Raw genomic sequence first — 16,043 nt, 5'->3', positions numbered from 1 at the left:
CCCCCCCTCAACTTCCTCCACTTCTTAGGTGAACAAGAGAAATTCCCTCCACATCTTTATTTGATTAAATTATTCAGTGCTACAAACTACAATCATGCTTTATTAAAAATTATTACAAATTCATGCAAGGACTACAGGATGTGAAAGAATTTATTGCCTGCTTGTTTTTCTAATTTACATCATTGATTTTGCAGAGAAGAGTTTTAAAAACAATCTTTATTACATAGATTTTAAGGGGAAATCACAGAGTAACGTCTCTGAAGATTTATGATCCACCACACGTTGATTTTATTTACTTTTTTATTTCTTTGCTTTCAGTTGGGCGGGTGGGATTTGAAAAGAAGAGGAAAGATTGAAACGTAAAATGGAGAAGGGTCTTGTAAATAGCATGGCAGTAAGATGAAATGAAAGCAAGGGTAAATTGCACACTTGACATACCAAAACATGAGGGAGGGAGGGAGGGAGGGAGGGAGGGAAGGAAGGAAGGAAGGAAGGAAGGAAGGAAGGAAGGAAGGAAGGAAGGAAGGAAGGAAGGAAGGAAGGAAGGAAGGGTGGATACTGGGCAGAGGAAAGAAGGAAGGAAGGACCAGTGCCCATGGCAAACTGAATTATTGGAAACCACTACAATGTAGCATATTTCTCTCTGTTACTAAATCTATCCAAAATGTTATTTGAACAATTCATCATTTAAAGAAACCATTAAGTCTCCATGTACACATTTTAGTAAGTTCAGTTGATCAGGGAGGGCATTCTGTTTTCTCAACTTAGAACAGTAATAAAAAGGGCAATCTTAACTATTGTGGTGGGCCAAAGAACACAGAAAAAGAGAGAAAGAGAAAAGGAGAGAAAGAAAGAGAGAGAGAGAGAGAGAGAGAGAGAGAGAGAGAGAGAGAGAGAGAGAGAGAGAGAGAGAGAGAGAGAGATGACAGAACTACTGCAGCCAAGATAAGACAAGTAGCTTTCCAAACCAAGGCTCCTGCTTCTTAAAGAAATAAATGTCATATTGTATTAGAAGCCATTTATAAACATGAAATGTGCATGCAAATTTGCACTTAAAAGCTTAATTTAATATAATCCACATTGGTGATGCTCTTCACTGGGTATCCCAGCTAACCCATGAATGATTAAAGTCCTGTTTCTGTACTCCTCTCCATTTTGCCTTCTCTCTCTCTCTCTCTCCCCCAAAGAACCAACTCCACAGTTTTGAAAAAGTCTGCTTACCATTGAATTCTGAGCAATGACTGGCTACTTCAGCAATTAAAATCCAGGGCAAAGACACAGCAGGTTCGTTTGGCTGAAAGAGTCCGCCATTCATCATCTCAGCTGCCATAAAATAGCGCTAGATGGAATCTTTGATTTTAGCTTTAGAAGAACATAAATCAAAATCTAAAGCATGGCTGTCAGAGAGATCTCCAGAATTATCCATTTGAGAGAGGCCTGGCGTAGAGGGTGTTCTTCTCCATTGTTCAAACCGCATTCATCTCCTGATGCATGTAAAAAAAGGACCTACCCAAGCATTTGCTGGTGTATCTGTAGTTTATCCTAAGTGACCCATAAATGGCTCTCGAAGAGAAGAGTTGATAACGTTAGTTGCAGTAATTGTGTACCTGATCTGCCTGAATACAAAATAAATTGAGGAGCCAAGATCGTCCAGCATATAGAGTTTCTTTTTCTCTGCCAGTTGGGTGATGGATCAACAAAACAAGTCTACATCATGAAAGCAAGCAGAAGTGAGTGTAAACAAATGCAGTTTGAAGCCCAAGCCCAACAGTTAGTACTGTTCTATGCACTGATGAGGCCATCCTTAGAAACTGCATCCATTTTTTGTCATCTTGATACAAAGAAGATGTTGAGACCCTAGAAAGATTTCAGAGAAAAGCAAGAAAGATGATAAAGCAGGGATCTTCAAACTTGACCCTTTTATGACTTGTGGACTTCAACTCCCAGAATTCCTCGGCCAGCATGCATGCCTGTCTGAGGAATTCTGGGAGTTCAAGTCCACAAGTCATAAAAGGGCCAGGTTTGAAGACCCCTGTGACAAAGCATCTGAACAGTAAACCGTATGATGAACAATTGAGGGAACTAGATATGTCCAGTCTAATGAAGAGAAGGACTAGGGAAGATATGATATACTGCTCTATCTCTGGAAGTTTTCAAGAAGGGAATGGACAGCCATTTGTCCAGAATGGTATAGGGCAAGGGTTGGCAAACTTGGCTCTTTTATGACTCGTGTACTTCAATTCCCAGAATTCTGGGAGTTGAAGACCATGAGTCATAAAAGAGCCAAGGTTGCCTACCCTTGTTATAGGGTCTGTTACTTGAGCAGGGGATTGTTATTTTATCAAGACAAACTGCCCCCCACTGTTTAGGTTTATGAAAGTAAATTCTGAAACATATACACATATAGGGTGGGGAAGTAGAACAGAAATCCTGTAGTTACAAAAACTGCAAGTCAAAATAGAAACAGTCATGGGAGATGCTTCAGAAATCATGAGCAGGCTGTAGAACCCTCCCCCCCCTCCAAGGGATGGCAAGAAGACCCTTTATTTATCAACTTCACATCTACTGTTTTTTGTTCAATTAAAAGTCCAAATTAGTATTGATATTTTCTACAATAAAAAAACCCTTTAAGCAGAGGGAGAGAGAGAGAGAGAGAGAACTGAAATAAATGTATTCAATCCTCTAAAGGAAAGGGAGAGGACTTGCAAGAGATTCTTTGCAAGGGGAGATACTCCGTTCTGTTGATAGCAAGCCAAGATGAAAGAAATCACCGCTCCGGTTCCAGCTATTGCTTGCTCAGTAGGAAGACTTTGAGTTGAACCCAGATTATTTACAATAACAAAATTACGCAGAATGGCTTACAGCCCTTAGTCTGCTTCTCCAGCCCTTCTCTCTACTCCTATCTACTTCTGTTCCTTTTGGGCTCGTCTTTCCAAACATGCTTTGCCCCCTCCTTCTCCAATTACTCCGACTAGGATCACCTTTCACTACAGTGAGCAGAAAGTGTGAGATTAGACAAACATTCTTCTCTAAACCATTTTCCTGTTTTGATCTTGCAAAGGCTAATAAAATCATGCAATACAAAGGACTCTCAAAAGTCAGCTAATCCATCCAGCTGCAGAGGAAAGTGGGCAAGAAAACTTCTGCTTTATATTTAGAGCAAAGAGTCCACTGGTTTTTCTACCGCAGACTAGTTCGTTCCATCAGGAAGATTTTGTTTTTGTTTTGTTTGGGGTTTTTTTTAAAAAAAAACACCTAAATTTCCTCCTCTTCCTTCTTTATGTTCCTTGAAACTGTCATCTTGTCTATTACTCCCTGGAGGAACAGAAAACAAATTTGTTCCATTATCTTGGTGACAGCCCTTCAGATTTGGAGGATAGCCTTTACTCTCTCTAGAGAACTTTAATAGAGGGCATGGGTATATCCCCCAAAACACAGGCGTATTGTATGATCGGGGGATGCAGTCATTACACAAAGTCTGATTTATGACTTAGCGTGCTGTGTCGACCCAACTAATTTTGTTTATCCATTGAACCAAGATTAAGCTAACCATGGCATAGAATGATGAGTGAATTGAGTGATTGACTGGAAACCCTGAAAGACTGTTTCTGAAAGACTGTGCTTCTCTCCCATCCTTAGTCAGAAAATTATGTTGGTCTAGAAGCAGTACCCCTACAATAAGCTGACTGGAGAATTCTGGGAGTTGAAGTCCACAAGTTTTAAAGTGGCCAAGTCTGAGGACCCCTGATCTACATGTACTATAACACAGGATAGTTTCTGCTCACCTAGAGTCATCTCTCTGTGGGGAAACAAACTGCCCCTGCCAGCCTTGATGCTGTGAGCTCCAGAAGTCCTCTGCAGTGAGCTTCATATTTTGTGTAGTGTGGACATTAAATACCCGAATCTGCCACCCTTTAATCCTGACCTAGAAGTTGTAACGTTCTTTTGAAGTTCTAGTCACAGGAATGTTGCCCTCTAAATAATTCTGTGGATAGGCCAGGATGATTTCCAACCTCCAGAAGTGAAAGTCATTCCTTGGGCATGATGGTGGAAAGTGACATCCAGGCCAGTCTTGGGAATCATTTAGTTTTGTATCTGACTGGGAGTATCAACTACTGGAAGACCCATAATTAGCCTTCCATGAGGTGTGTGTGTGTGTGTGTGTGTGTGTACACCTACACCTTATGTTCTACTAACACACAAACATGCTGTACACAATAAGTTTAGACCAAGCTGCACTAATGAGGCATTTGGTCTCCCTGGCAACCACACAAAAAATAGCCATGGCATTACCAAACTTCCTGTCCCAGCTAAGAGGGGCAGACGACCTGCAATGGTCCAATTGGAGCCTGGAGATTACCAGGCTCTGAAGACTCCTCCCTGCCATCTAGAACATTCTCATAGGAGAACATTCTTCATGCCAGAACACCTTAGACTGACTTCATCCTGCCTTAGCAGCAGGCTCCTTTTTGAAGACGTCTCCTCAATTCAGGAAGCTCAATGACTGTTCCACCATAAACTGGCTAACTATAATCTAGCTGGTGCATTGCACAAATTCAGGAAGTGTGGTGAGTTAGCAGTCAATGTTGCAACATGAACATATTTGACTTTTCTCCTATCTAGATTTTTTTTCCCACCTGTCAGAAGTTCCACTTCTTTGCTCTTAGGCAGGCTCTCAACTCCTGCCTTTGGATTTTGGCACCATGTCTTTTATCTGAACTGTGGCCTAGACAGGTTCACACCTGCTGGGGAGTCACTAGTTGACCTTTAGTTTCCATGATCTTTTTAGCAAATAGATTGCTTGATTCTCTTGCTATCTTGGCCTCAGAACAGGCAGACAATTATCTTTTTGCCTTTACTATTGCTGTGCAGTGACACATCTCCATTTTTAAAGAAAACACTAAGTTTTAATGGTGGCACAGAATCTTCAGGCCCATGCCTCGAAACAGATGGGAGGCTACAGCTCGGAGGATGGTCTTTAAAAATCTATCATCATTATTAAAAACTTGGACATTGTTAAACCTTGGCTGCTGTGTGCCCAGCTGGATTAATTAACACCCCCCAGTTATTGACCTTTCACTGAGAATGTGGACAACCATTTCCCTAAAGACAGATGATCCTTTCAGTTGCCTTATGTAGATGATGCAGGACGGCACCCCTGCACACAAGACAGCACACACCAAAAGTACCAGATTCCCAGGGCAAAACTTTTTCTTTCCAAATCAACTATTAATTCGTTGAATATTCATAAAATCACAATTCAATAAGGTTTAAGGTTCAGTCTGTTGCTGAAATTAAGGCCAATTTCCTACACGTTCATAAACCTTTGTATTGTTTAAAAAGTTAAGGGAAACAATATTAGAAATGCATAAAGTTGCTAAAAGATAGATAGATAGATAGATAGATAGATAGATAGATAGATAGATAGATAGATAGATAGATAGATAGATAGATAGACAGACAGACAGACAGACAGACAGACAGGCAATAGATGATGGAGGAGGAGAAGGAGAAGGAGAAGGAGAAGGAGAAGGAGAAGGAGAAGGAGAAGGAGGAGAAGGAGAAGGAGAAGGAGAAGGAGAAGGAGAAGAAGAACTGAGACATTAAGATTATCTGCACTTTCAGCTCTTTTATAAGGACCTTTGATGAAATAGTTTCCCTACCTTACTCGAACCATCTCTTGCCCACAAATACAATGCTCAATTACATGAGTTCATTTCCACAATTCCCAATTAGAAATTCTCCTAAAAAGACTCCTCTAAATATTAGTTTGCTAATGGGCTTATTTGACAGAACACTTGAAAGCTGAAGAGTTTGAAGGCCCAGCAAAGTAATTTTACCAGTGATGTTCTGTTATAACAGTGTCAACATTCATCAGACTTGCTCACTTTAGTAACTTCATTACAGCAGCTTCTCTGCACTTTAACCTATTTTTCCCACTCCTTTGCAATATAGAAACCTCTTTAGAGTCTAATGCCTTAAGCATATTTGGAGATTTATCCTTTCTAATGAACAGCCCTGTTGCAGTAAAGGGCAGAGGCAACAATCATTTGGGCCCCTGGGGGCCCAAACTTTAGTTTCTGATATATGAAAGGAGTGTCCAAATTTACTGGTACTCCAGAAAAGATTGTTCAAAACTTGCAGCACACTATGTATCGGTACTCATTGCAAAGTCTTGTTCTGGCTGATTATTGCTTCCCAAAATACTATTACTGTAGTACAATCAATACTGATAAACATATAAAGACAGAAACATTTAAATATTGTTATATGATGAGGCAAAGGCTTAGACAAGTACCTCTCAAGTCAAATGTCTGTGGAGATTCTCAGTCATAATTGTCTCAAAGGTGCTTCAAAAGGCAGCTGGACTGTTGTTGTTGTTTTCCTTGAGAAAGAAGAAGAAGAAGAAGAGATTTTGCTTCTCATTCCAGAAGTTTCCTCAGTTCTGGCAGGATGGTGCTAGAATTGATGAAGCTTCTTGGATGAGAGGCAAAATGTCTTCTTCTTCCTCCTCAAGGAAAAAAACCAGTCCAGTTGCATCTTTGAGACTATCAAGTCGTATTCTGTTTCCTGCCATGACAAAATTTGACCCTCATTATAGAGTTAAATGAACTTGATCCAGATATCACTGTCCTTTTCAGATCGCTGCTCATCCACCTTTTAAAATGGCTTGGAGCAGGTTGAAGTGGCCATTTCCATCTGATGACAAAAGGATTTTTAGCAAACACAACGATCTCTCCCACATGATTATGGGATCTTGTTAAATGACGGTGGCCACTTGGGCTTCAGTTTTATCCGATGGGTGAAAAGCAGGAAAAACAGCTCCACAATTTAGTGTACAACCAAAAAAGACTTTTTCCCTCAAAACCTGTATCCACATTTTTGAAATGACCACAGCAAGTGATATATGTGATAAAGTGTCCTCTGTAAAATAATTGAGATATAGCTCGAGGACTCTCTACAAGGTGCAAAGTAGAGAAAATTCCCCAAAGATTGGAGCAAGTGTTCCATTTGTGACCGTTAGCAGCAACATTTCCAGCACTACTAGAAGATTCAGCCAGATGATCAAATCTCTAAATCATATTGGAAAGTCAAACTGAATCATTCAATTCAAATAGAAGTCTTCTAGGACTTGAGGACCTGTTGCAGAGAATAGGGAGTCCACCTATTCTCCAAAGCATCTGAAGGCAGGACAAGAAGTAAGAGGTGGAAGACCATTAAAGAGAAATCCAACCTAGAACTAAGGAGGAATTTCCTGAGAATGAGAACAATTAATCAGTGGAACGGCCTGCCTCCAGAACTTGTGGGAGCTCCATCATTGGAGGTTTTCAAGAAGAGACTGGACAGCCATTTATTCAGAATGGTATACGACTCCTGCTCAAGCAATAGGTTGGACAAGAAGACGTCCAAAGGCCTTTCCAACCCTATTGTTCTAGGTTCTAGGTTCATTGATTTATTCTGAATGCTTCTGAATCAATTCAAAGACCTGCAGAGACTCTCAGCTACAAATTTTCCCAAGCTGCCTTGACTAAATTATTATTATTATTATTATTATTATTATTATTATTATTATTATTATTATTATTATTATTATTTCGGTTTATATACCGCCCTATTCCCGAAGGACTCAGGGTGGTTTACAGGGCAGAATTTAAAAACAATACAATATAAAATTAAAATAAAATTAAATTAAATATAGCCCCAAAAAATCAAAATCACAATTTAAAATCATTAAAACCCTCAGTCCAGGCCAGATAGCTCAAAGAGCCAGGTTTTTAGGTCCCGGCGAAACAAACGAAGGTTGGGGGCAGTCCAGAGTTCCGTTGGCAGTTGATTCCATAGGGCAGGCGCGCCCACAGAGAACGCCCTCTCCCTGGGGATCACCCGCCGGCAATCCTTGACCGGTGGTACCCTGAGGAGGCCCTCCCTGTGGGGGCGCACAGGACGATGGGAAATTGACGCTGACAGCAGGTGCTCCCTCAGATAATCCGGGCCCATGCCATTTAGGGCTTTATAGTTCATCACCAGCACCTTGAATCTCACCCGGAGGGCAACTGGAAGCCAATGCAGCTCACGGAGCAGAGGTGTTACATGAGAGTATCGGGAGACTCCCATCACAACTCGCGTGGCTGCATTCTGCACCAGCTGAAGCCTCCGAGTGGTCCTCAAGGGCAGCCCCATGTAGAGAGCATTGCAGTAGAATTAGACTAACAGCCCAGCAAAACTGAGGATATGCAGACCTCACTCGATTCTGGACCAGACACAAAGGTGGTAGAACAAGGACAAAAAATACATTTGATCTAATTCATTCAATCTAATATCATTATCACAATGTGTATAGCTGCTGTGCATTTAATAGTCACCTGTTTCTATCATATGAAACAAATACAATCTCCTCCCAAATTCTGTGGGGATTCTGAGCACTATGAATAAAGGATGAAGGGATGGGAAACCAAAAGTCTATATCAGTGTTTCTCCGCCTTGGCCACTTGATGATATATGGACTTCAATTCCCAGAATTCCCCAGCTAGCAGCCACACTGAAATTCAGTGGCAAAATTTTCTGTGGATGCACACATTTTAGAAAATAAGGCTAAATAGCTGAAACTCTGCCAGATTTCTCACAACCTATATTCCCTTTTAAAAAAAACAGAACTAAACCAATCCAGAAATGTACACACCTCTCTCCTTTGTTTGTAATAATCCCATGCTCAAAAACAAATAGATTTTCTCCCCATTATTTAAAAACTAACAACCAAGCAATTATTATTATTAGTTTGTAAAAAAAATGTTTTCAGTGAAAGACAATCAAATTTGATGACATTTCATAGAACTTTAAGCATGTCATAATCCTATATTATTACTTTTGCAATATTGGTAGAACTGAAAATGGGCCCATTCCAGATATAATCCCACTTACATTTGTCTTAAATTTGTCACTAGGAAACAGTCTGTGAGAAATTTGTAAATAATAAAAATGTCTGAGCAAAAATTAATTTCGCTGAACGTTTGCAACATTAACTTTAGTCAGTAGCAATTGCAATGCTGTATTTCAATAGTGCTATTATATTATTGACAAAAGTTACTTCCCGTCCCACAAAGAACTTTCTAAAAGCCAGGCTGGCATTTTAGTGTCACATTTTCAGTTATTACTATAAAATTGTAATTAGGTAGTAAATTACAGTGTTAATATTCACTTTGAACAAATAAATGTTAGGAGGACTGGAAATGTGTATGATAATGATAGCATGGGGACCTATTCACTAAGGGAAGCTTTGGCTTTGTTCATAAAAGTTATTTTTCCTATTTTGTGCATTTTATTTCTTGAATTTTCCCCTAAACATAGCCATTTCATGCAAACACAGCATCCTCTACAGCTGAGACTTTTTCCATATTCATAATGAGAATGGGTGTTTCCCAGCCTGGCATTAAACCAAAAACCACAAAAAGCAATGTTGGACAAAAGAAATCACAAAAGAGTATTCTTTGTGTTCAAGGGGAATCTACAAACACCTGAAAAGAGGTCAAGGAATGACCACCATCATCTTAGAGATCAGGAGCCCAGTCATGGCTTGAAGATGCAAGAAATCAATTTCATATCAAAAACAAGAAGAAGATTGCTTAAACACCTCCAACTCAACCCTGGAGTCAATGATCTAGAAAGTCATTGGACTCTCCTACTCTGGGGAATGTTTAAGCAGAGATTGAGTTGACATCTACCTGGGATGCTTAGCTTGGATTCCTAAGCAGAATGTTGAAATCAAACATCTGTATACCTCTTACAAGCCATCACGTTTCTACCAGCAGAGTACAACTCAGGATTCATGGTCCTTCTCTTTGGTTAGTTGGGTGGTTCAGAAGATGAGGGGACAATAGGCAGAATCTTGGGAAGTGAATTAGACAAAGCTGCACCTCTTGTTTATTAGTGACTTCATGAAAGCAGAGATTATGACAGTCCTCTGAATCTGTCTTTCTCAGAAAGCAAGACCCAAGGGCTAATCAAGGAAAGAACCAACCTAGAGCTAAGGAGAAATTTCCTGACAGTGAGAACAATGAACCAGTGGAACAGCCTGCCTTGAGAAGTTGTGGGTGCTCCATCACTGGAAGCTATTAAGAAAAGACTGGATAGCCACTTGTCTGGAATGGTATGGGGTCCCCTGCATGAGCAGGGGGCTGTACTAGAAGATCTCTAAGATCTCTTCCAAATCTGTTATTCTATTATTCTTCACATTCTATGTTCCATTTCCTTATTATCCAAAGATGGCAATGTGTACCAAGTCCTGGGACTAACAAAGTTAAGGATGCATTAGCACTCTACCCCAATGTATCTCCTTCTATGCTTCCACTATTGGTCTTCCTTCTCTCTTTTTCTGTTAGGTGTGTGTATGTGTGCACACCCCAACAATTGAACCAACTCATTTTCTGGATTTCCAAAACAGACTGAATCATCCACAGAACTAAATAGGGTAGATAAGAGGAAGTTCTTCATGTTCCATTTGCAAACTCGTTAATGAATTACTTTGCACTTTTGATAAATGTGCAAAAGCATTTAAATTCATACCATTAGATTATAGAACACTCTGCCTAGTTCCTGGGGATTCAAGCAAACGACCACCATTCTCAAGAAGTGTTGCCATAACATTTCTGGTGCATTCCAGGAAAAAAGAAGTGTGTGTGGGGGGGAGGGGAAAGACAGCTAAAAATTTATCTGAAGAAGAGCAATGGATTTTTAATTGCTGTGTTGGCTTCCTACCATGGGTATTTTTATGCTGTCCATAACATCTTTGTTTTACTTTAGGGTAATAGATTTCCTAAGCCTTCTCTTTACTATCAGCTCATGTTTTGATATGATGTCGCAAGTCAACTAGTGAATTTTTCTGGTGGTTTCTGACTTGGCGATCTGGTGATAGATTTAAAATGAAAACTTACCAAAAACATACAAGCAAACCATCTTTCATTCCAACTTATGGAAGCTCTCAAGATTTAATAGAATTAAATCTTGAAAAATACTTTAATAAGGGGGGGGGTATCTGCTTTTTGTTTTCTATTTTACATGTGTTGCAATCATTAATGAGCAGGGCTAATTAAGGCTGCAACATGCAACAAAGACGCACTGGTTCGCTAATGACTCTGCAAACCTCGACTGTGAAACTAGTGTGTATAAGCAATATGCGTGTGAGTTGCTATCAGATTAAAGTTACAATTTTATTGTTTTTCCCAGGGTAGTATGGAGTAATAAATATAGATTAATGGAATAGCTACTGTTTTGATTTTTTTTAAAAAAAAAGTTCTTTATCATGTGTCTCCCTGATATTGTTTACTTCTTTTATGTCTAGTTTCCCAACATAACTTCCAATTTGCAACCTTTTAAATGTACAAGTAAGAGTTCTTGTGCTCAGGTGTCTCCATAAAACACATCACTCTTAATTACTTCAGCTTCTCTTAGAAAAAAAAACATGAACAAGAAAGAAGTATAATTGTTACTTTAAATAAAAATCATCACATAATTGCAAAAGGTAATATTCTGGGATCAGATAAGTAGCAAACACACCCAACACATACAATGTAATTCCCTTTCAAGCAAAATATATGTTTAGTCTAAAAATGATGATATCAAAGACAATTTCTGCATGTAAGTGCATGTTAAGGAAAGGAGACTAAAACATATGAAGAAAAGTTTCAGGGTTTGGGATATGGCTAGCCTAGAGAAAAGAAGGACCTGATAGCAGTTATTCCAGTATTTGAGGGGCTGCCCCAAAGAAGATGGGGGGGGGACATATTTTCCAAAGCACCAGAAAGCAAGACAAGAAACAATGGATGGAAACTTATCAAGGAGAGAAGCAACCTGGAATTAAGGAGAAACTTCCCAATAGCGAGAACAACTAACCAGTGGAACAGCTTGCCTCCAGAAGTTGTAGATGCTTCATCACTGGAGGTTTTTAAGAAGAGACTGGACAGCCTATCTGAAATGGTATGAAATGATTGAGCAGGAGGTTGGACTAGAAGACCTCCACGGACCCTTTCAGCTCCATCCTGGTTGAAATTGAGTGCACAAATTTAAACATTAGAGCAACATTATAGCATTTGGACAAAAACAGACCCGTGATTTATTCGAATAGGTGTGAAACTAAAGCAGATGAGATGCAGAACATCTTGAGCCTGAGTTATTCTGACTTTGTAAACATAGAGAATACAGAAGCTTACTCCTGCACATTTTCATATTTGGTGATTGTTTTTCCAGCTGCCTTGAACACTGAGTTTGATGCGGAACAGCATTAGGAAAACCCAGGATAAACTGCAACCCAACAGAGCACAGAACAAAGAATGTTTGCAACCACTGCAGAGCAAGCCAACGCTCTTAAAAGTTGAAGAGAAGACAATTCAAACGGCCAAAACCTTTTATAAAAAAATCTTTAAACATTGACTTCAGCCCAGTAACTGTAAGAAATGCCTGCAGAGATACAAAATCTAAGAAAAATAATGCTGGCATCTAATTACACCCGTGCAGTGTGCTGCTTTTATCTGTAATTGGACTGTATAGTCTTTCATTCTAATTTACTTTACATATAAACTGGGATAATCAAGACAAGCAGAACAGAATAGCCTGTAACCAGCTATACCACTGACACCCGTTAATGCCTAATTATAACAACTAAATTAAAGATGTGACTGTAAAGAGGTTGAGTATCCGTCTGAAGCATTTAATTCAGTGGAAAGTAGTTGAGATCTTAAATCCTATGTACAAAAATCAATATTATGGCTCATTATATTGGTATTGCTAAACAGATGAATGAAATTAAGTATTTTGCTTTTTGCTCTAAAAATATTTTATTGTAATATAAATATTTTATTTTCAAATAACGGGCCTCGATAAAGGAGAACATTTCCATCTCTGGCTAATTGAGAGGACTACGCAGCCCCCATCCCCAATTACACTAGCATTTAGAAGACTTTCTTATGATCTCCACATGCCCTTTGAAAATATGGGCTATCGTTTGTGTTCTGTGCAGTTGTTACAAGACTTAGCAAATCAGATGTGATGCTGTGCAGAAGGCAAGGCTTATTACTTTAACATCAAGGAGTAATCCAGAGCCAGAAGGCTATTCAGATGAAAGTTAACGCAAGCAAAAGTTACCGAAAAATGCATCCAAAGATTAACTAAAGCTAAGACCAATTTAAGCAAGCACTGAAGTAATAGTTTAAACCAGGAGATGGATCAGTTGCCTGGAATTAGGCAAGACGTCAATCTATAATGAAAGCAAGTTCTTCAGACAGTTGAAAATACGAAACCTTTTAGAAACAGTCATGCTGACCTGCCTAGGGGTGAAGTCTTGCTTCACATGACAATTACAGCTATCACTTAATTATCTGAATATGTAGCACCCTCAGCCATGCTCCTCTGTCTTTCTGAACCAATTACTTTCAATAAAAGGAGGCGAGTCAATGCGAGCTACTCTTTTGAGTGTTTGTTGCTTGAATCCATCGTCCCTGGCGATATTTCCCCATTATTGTGCCAGGACTCGAGTATCTCATGCATTTAAGAGGCATGGTGGCACAGTGGTTAGAATGCAGTATTGCAGGCTAATTCTGCTGACTGACAACAGTTTGATCCTGACCGGCTCAAGGTTGACTCAGCCTTCCATCCTTCCAAGGTCAGTAAAATGAGGACCCAGATTGTTGGGGGCAATAGGCTGACTCTGTAAACAGAGGGGGATGTGAAGCACTGTGAAGTGGTATATATGTCTAAGTGCTATTGCTATTTAGGTCATTTTTTTTTTTTTGCAAAAGCATGAGTTGGAGACAGACATGGATCGTATGGATTCCCCTGTTAATACAATGGCACGGCCTGTTGCTGCTTTCGAATGGTGGTGTTGGAGAAGACTCTTGAGAGTCCCTTGGACTCTAAGGAGGTCAATTCAGTCGATCCTAGAAGAAATCAACCTTGACTATCCTTGGGAAGGACAGATACCAAAGCTGAAGCTCAAATGCTTTGGTCACCTAATGAGAAGAGAGGTCTCATTGGAAAAGACTCCGATGTTGGGAAAGAGGGAAGGCCAACAGAAGAGGGATGGCAGAAGGTGAGATGGTTAGATGGCATCACTGACCCAATCAACATGAATCTGGGCAAACTCTAGGAGATGCAAGAAGACGGAGGGGGGGCAGGGGATGCTGTGGGCCACGGGGTTGCAAAGAACCAAGCACAAATTCATATAAATTATACTTAATTGTAGAGGGAAGTGGGAGTGGCCTTGAGGGATAGAAGGAAGAAGGATAGTTTGCCTACTATACAAGAATGGGTGTTGAAAGTTTCAATCTTGCAGAAATGTCTAAGATTTCTGCTTATTTGAAAGATCATTCACAGGAAAGATATATTTCAGTTTGGAGGAGATGGATAGATTATATTCAGAATAAATATGGGACTAAAAAGTTCCATTTAGCTTATGAGTAGATTTTAGAGGGATATTGCAAAGAATCAAGCACAAATTCATATAAATTATACTTCACTGTAGAGGGAAGTGGGAGTGGCCTTGAGGGATAGAAGGAAGAATGGTAAGAAGGGTCTGATCCCAGGCCAAGAAAGTTACTTGAGAAAACCTGTCAGAAGAACTCCTTCCTAGTTCACACAAAGAAAAAAGGAAGGAGAGAGGAAGAATCTGTTACTGTGGCTGTTCCAGTAAAAGCATCAGTGTCCTACACGGCATTGATTTCTGAGTCTGGTCTACCTTGGAGGGCTGACATCACCAATCCCTTTTCTTGTTCCCTGTAAAAATGATCTGACAGCAGGGCCAGGATAGCTAGAGCAGCAAGTTCTTCAAGGCAGAGCAATTTCCCACCTAGTTTCTCTGCCTACAAATTGGGTGGAGAATTTAGAAAAGCCATTTTTCTACCCGGTTCTGGTTTTTATGCAGCAAAGGGACCTGGCTGGAAGAAAAAGAGCAATGAGATGGAGGAAGGATGGGAAAGAGGAAAGGCAAATACCTTTGTTCCTTCCAATATTTCTCTATCAGCTCTGGAAATATATATATTTTTCCCCAAGTGCTCTCAAGGAATATTTTTAAGAAGAGACTGGACAGGCATTTGTCTGAAATGGTATAGGGTTTCCTGCCTTAGCAGGGGGTTGGACTAGATGACCTCCAAAGGTCCCTTCCAACTTTATTATTATTATTATTATTATTATTATTATTATTATTATTATTATTATTATTATTATTATTATTATTATTATTTGCAAAAGAAACAAGGATATGTAATGATCCACTGCTGATTAATACGTGTTGTGCTTTCTTAGCATGGATAAAAAGAATAGTGGGGAGGGGGAGAGATGCAAGGGTCTTTTAGCAATTGGCTGAGAGACAGAACTGGGGTTTAGGAGTATCTTTAAATCATGAATCTGTTTTGCTTATTGGATACACATCTGTTGGATGTATGTCTGTTTCCCATACAGTATGTTTAATTTTAAGTCTACCTGACTCCTTTCTCAAACAAGTTTAGATTTTATAAATAAATAAAGATTTCCATTTCTTTTTGTAGTTAGTCTTTTGTTTTGTTTTTTGCATTTTTTTGTACATATTTTCCCCAGCACATGTAGTTTTTTGAAGCAAGAACTGCATTACAAAATTTGGAGAATAACATTCACATCTGTAACTTAACTTAAATGCAAACCTATTTGTTTAAAAAGTACAGGATGGTTGAAACTCTCTGCCTCTCGCAAGATACATACAGGAGGAAGAGATAAAAAAAAACTGGTTGGCTGTTTCCATTCCAGAAATGCTATTTTGTATGCTTAAAATGGATGTATGTCATTGGAAGCTTTATTTTCTAAGTAACATTAACCATCATCAATAGCTACCTCATGAATGAATAAGTGTGGCTGGGCATCCTATCAGTTCAGAAGGCCAGTGTCTCCTTGTAGGGGACTTTTTGCTTTCCAGATGTCTTACGACAGGAAATTGTGATGGAAGCCCAGATGTCTTAGATCCATCATTCCAAGTCATTTAGCTGTCAGGAAAATGGCTTGATAGTGTACAGGCCTTAATAAAATTC

The sequence above is a fragment of the Vipera ursinii genome, assembly GCF_947247035.1.
Source record: "Vipera ursinii genome assembly, chromosome: 10".
Lineage (NCBI taxonomy): Eukaryota > Metazoa > Chordata > Lepidosauria > Squamata > Viperidae > Vipera > Vipera ursinii.
The sequence above is the reverse complement of the archived record's forward strand: the minus strand, read 5'-3'. Positions refer to the sequence as shown.